This window comes from Colobus angolensis, unplaced genomic scaffold (assembly GCF_000951035.1).
Source record: "Colobus angolensis palliatus isolate OR3802 unplaced genomic scaffold, Cang.pa_1.0 Scaffold60, whole genome shotgun sequence".
In the NCBI taxonomy this organism is placed as follows: Eukaryota; Metazoa; Chordata; class Mammalia; order Primates; family Cercopithecidae; genus Colobus; species Colobus angolensis.
In genome coordinates this window covers 3521033-3525628 of record NW_012119599.1, presented here as the reverse complement: position 1 = coordinate 3525628, position 4596 = coordinate 3521033, and the positions used below count along the sequence as shown (strand labels likewise).

The following is a 4596-nucleotide window of genomic DNA, read 5'->3' as shown; positions in this document are numbered from 1 at the left end:
CACAGTGGTGGTGGTGGTGGGGGGTGCCTATAACCCCAGCTACTCGGGAGGCTGAGGCAGGAGAATCGCTTGAACCCTGAGTGAGGGCGGAGGTTGCAGTGAGCCGAGATTGTGCCACTTCACTCCAGCCTGGGCAAAAGAGCCAAACTCCATCTAACAACAACAACATGAAAAAAGAAAAAAGAAAAAAGTTGTGAAAATATAGTGAGGGTCCCAGAGTCTGAATAGTTTGGACTAGTTTCTGGCACATACTTGGTTCTTTATAAGATATAGTTGTATATAACAGAATAAAGAATATATATTTAGTAAATGAGAACTGCAAACATGTATGGTAGTGGATATGTGGATATTTTTAGGTATTGCTCTCTTCTTTCAACTCTCAATTCTTGGAAACATCAATTCCATCATACATTTAAGCAAATAAAGATCATGGTTTAAACACTGAAGTAATAAACTTGTTCATCTTTCAGAGTCAAAAACTCCTTGAGGAATGATTACAGCGGCCTCAGTTGCTTTGAGGAGTTGATCATACAATATGCCAAAGCTTGTGTTTTCTATATCTAGCTATCCTCAACAAGCAAGCCGCTCTGAATTATATGACTGTGCTATTAACAAAAGTGGAAATCCACAATATATTCTGCCTTCCTTGCATTTTTTGGTTGCTCTTTCATTCTTTTTGTAACTAAAGAGTACTTTTCCTATTAGTTGATCCTGTTAAATGTGAAAAAGGGTTTCCCCTGCCTTTTTGGGGGACGTGGTGGGTATAATTCTATTAGTACAGGATCACATGATCTGTTTCTTATAATCGTTTGTTTTGTTTTTTGTTTTTCTAAGACGGAGTCTCACTCTGTCACCCAGGCTGGAGTGCAGTGGCAGGATCTTGGCTCACTGCAACCTCCACCTCCCGGGTTCAAGTGTTTCTTCTGCCTCAGCCTCCCAAGTAGCTGGGACTACAGGCACGCGCCACCACACCCGGCTAATTTTTATATTTTTAGTAGAGACAGGGTTTCATCATATTGGCCAGCCTGGTCTCAAACTCATGACCAAGTGATCCGCCCCCTCCACCACCCCCCCTCCCAGCCTCCCAAAATGCTGGGCTTACAGGCGTAAGCCAACGCGCCTGGCCTATAATCTTTTTTTATTTTAGGGCTCCAATTCTTCACACATTTGCTGTTACTTTTTGTTAATAAGAAAAACCTAAATTCCACTGACATCAGAGAACTGCTTCAGCCTGGTTAAACAGCAAGAAGCCATAAAGGGGATTCTGGATGTTGTAGTCCGGGAGCTCCGAGAATTTGGAGGTTCTTTTGTCACACTCTCGGTAACCCTCCCTCACTCGCTCTTTCTCTTCTTCTTTTTTGTTTTGTTTGTTTGTTTGTTTTACGCGCGAAAAGGGCGGCACCTGGATGATTCTTCCTCCTGGGAGTTCTGGGAAACGTATTCCATCCAGCACTCTGTCCGGAAACAATTGGGCCGCAGGAGCGCGGGCCTTCTGGGAAGGGTAGTTCAAGAGCTCTGGGCAGGGAGAGCCACTTCCGCCCCAGAAAGCGAGGCCGCCGCCATTTTTTGGGTCTGAGAGGTGAGTCAAGCCGTCACCCAGGACGACCCCTCTTGAACCTTTTCAGCCTCCGCTTGGGAATAGGCGCTCCCCAGCCATCAATCTTAGGATGGAGAGGTTGCGGCCGCGGCGGAGGCCGAGAGGCCGAGGGTGGAAGTTTGCTCTCCTCCTGCACTTGGCGAGCAGCGTCGCTACTTCTGTGGGTATAATAAACAGCGAGTTAACTATGATACGCGCTCCTATTTCCTCATCTTTAAAATAGCAGTAAAGATAGTAGTTACTGGGTAGGGTTGTAGTTAGAATTAAACAAGATAATACGGGTGAAACCTTAGAACAGTGGTCGCACCAGATACCGGGTTGGCTTGTGCTGTTGATACAGTGATTACCTCACAAGCGCCCTTTTTACTGGAAGCTCCAGTGAAGAGAGAAGAAAGGTCAGGGCTTTATGCCATGACGTATCCTTCAGGAGACCGAGCTCTTTCCGAACTTTTACCAATCTTTTTTTTTTTTAGGAAGGATTGAGTCATCGGGCTCCAATGCGTGGGGATGTTTACTGCCGTTTATCCGGGATGGAGACTCCATCGTGCTAACTGACAGCATCCTTTTATTCACCGGCTCTTAATTCGCAAAGAGGAGGAAGGAGGGACTTCTTGGCTTCTCCCAGCATAGCCCCAGGTACCTGCTCTTGAACGCACTTTGTTGTTACGTTTTCTGCCCTTTCAGTTAGTCAAGTTTCCTTCACTCAGTAAGTTACTACTGAAAAATGATGAAATATTTGTTGAATAAATGTGAGAGTGGGTAGGAAAGCTATTTGGAAATGAGTATTACCAATAACATCTTACCACTTTGATTTTAAGCCTTTCGTCTGTGGACCATAGCTATTGATGAAGTAGGTCTAGTTATTATGTTATGAGGAAATTAGGCAGAGCTTGTGTTATTAAATACTTTCCCGAAGTTATTCAACTGATAGTAAGAGGTGGATTTGAGATTGAACCCAAGCATTCCTTTTCAGAGTGTGTGATCTTTTTTGTTTGTTTGTTTTTGTTTCTTTGGTTTTTGTTGTTGTTTATTTTCTATTCCTTTCTCAGTGTCTGTGATCTTAATGATATAGTCATCTTCAGTTATCTTAAATAGTAATCCATATGGCTACAGGTGAGTCATTGGAAATCAGCCTTGGGAATGTAGGTATAGATTTTACTGTGGAAGACCTCAAAAACTGCACTGATGAATTTTGAATTTTTTAGAAAAATCTTACAACATCTCACTTACTTAATTTCATTCCATGTCAAAATATGTCATATTCTGGTTATAGAAGTAATGAATGCTCATTATAGGATGCACTATCCAATCCAGTAGCTATAAGCCTTGTGTGCCCTAGGAGCACTTGAAATGTGTCTAGTCCAAATTGAGATGTGCTATAAGTGTTAAATACACACTGGATTTCAAAAACTTTGTACAAAAAGTGTAAGGTGGCTTACTGATAATTTTTTGTATTATTTGTCAAAATGGTAATATTTTGGATTCAATGGCTTAAATATATTGTTAAAATTAACTTCGCCTATTTTTGTTTTTGTTTTGCCTTTTTTATATGTCACTGCTAGAATATTTAAAATTACATATGTGTCTCAGTATATTTCTATTGGACAGTGATTCAGAAAACATAAGAATAAAGAAAAAATTACTTATAATAAAACTGCTGACACTTTATTGTGTTTCTCTTTAGTATTTGCTATGGATGTTTCTCAAAATAGGTTTGGTATTCTGTGTAGGTTTTTTCTTAATATATTTATGAACATTTTCTTTTTTCTTTCTTTTTTTTTTTTGTGAGACGGAGATTCACTCTTGTTGCCCAGGCTGGAGTGCAATGGCACAATCTCAACTCACTGCAGCCTCCACCTCCCAGGTTCAAGTGATTCTCCTGCATCAGCCTCCTGAGTAACTGGGATTACAGGTGTGCACCACCACTCCCAGCTAATTCTTGTATTTTTGATAGAGACGGGGTTTCACCATGTTACCCAGGCTAATCTCAAACTCCTGACCTCAGGTGATCCATCCACCTCGGCCTCCCAAAGTGCTGGGAATACAGGCATGAGCTACTGCGCCCAGCTGAAAAATTTCAAGCATATTCAACTGTCAAAAGAGTGGTGCAGTGAATCCCATGTAACCAACACAACATTTGTTGCAGACTGTCTCCTCCTTCCACCTCCCCCTCCTTTAAAAAAAAAAAAAAACCAAAAAAACAGAAAAACTAGATTGTCTTAAAGCAGAAGTCCCCAACCCCTGGGTAGCAGACCTGGTACTAGTCTGTGGCCTGTTAGGAACCTGACAGCACAGAAGGAGGTGATTGGAGTGGTACCGCCTGAGATTTGTCTCCTGCCAGATTGGCAGGGCATTAGATTCTCATAGGAGGGACTGCATATGCGAGGGATCTAGGTTGTGCGCTCCTTATGAGAATGTAACTAATGCCTCATGATTTGAGGTGGAACGTTTCATCCCCAAACCATCTCCCCTGTCCCCATCCATGGAAAAATTGTTTTCCACGAAACTGGTCCCTGGTGCCAAAAAGGCTGCAGATGGTTGTGTTAAAGCATATACCAGACATCGGGTCAGTTTTTTTTTTTTTTAAATGGAGTCTCGCTCTGTTGCCCAGGCTGGAGTGCAGTGGCCCCATCTTGGTTCACTGCAACCTCCGCCTCCTGGGTTTAAGTGATTCTTCTGCCTCAGCCTCCTGAGTAGCTGGGGTCAGTTTTTTTTTCATGTTTTACCATGACTTCTGAAACTGAAGCTTTTGCCATTTGCAAAGTACAGTATATCTTTTTTTGGTCTTTTTCTTTCAAACTTTTTGTCATTATGTTTTCGTAGTGTCTTTTAGAATATATTTATATAATTTTTTTTTTTTTAGTGCAGTCTGGGATAATTTGCTTTTACTATCTCTGTGTATATTGTTTTACCATGACTTCTGAAACTGAAGCTTTTGCCATTTGCAAAGTACAGTATATCTTTTTTTGGTCTTTTTCTTTCAAACTTTTTGTCATTAT

The 4596-nt window shown here is 41.6% G+C and overlaps 1 protein-coding gene across 6 annotated transcripts in view; it reads left to right on the top strand.

The window, feature by feature from the left end:
* Nucleotides 1-1521: 1521 nt before the first annotated feature.
* Nucleotides 1522-4596, top strand: part of ZNF227 (zinc finger protein 227) — an 18859-nt gene continuing 15784 nt past the window's right edge. For 5 of the 6 annotated variants that reach the window (XM_011963059.1, XM_011963056.1, XM_011963060.1 and 2 more), the window contains exons 1-2: nucleotides 1522-1579; nucleotides 2075-2233. The gene's annotated coding sequence lies outside the window, so the exon portion shown is untranslated. Of the gene's footprint in view, nucleotides 2234-4596 lie in introns of all 6 variants that reach the window. The other variant, XM_011963055.1, reaches the window with a different exon arrangement.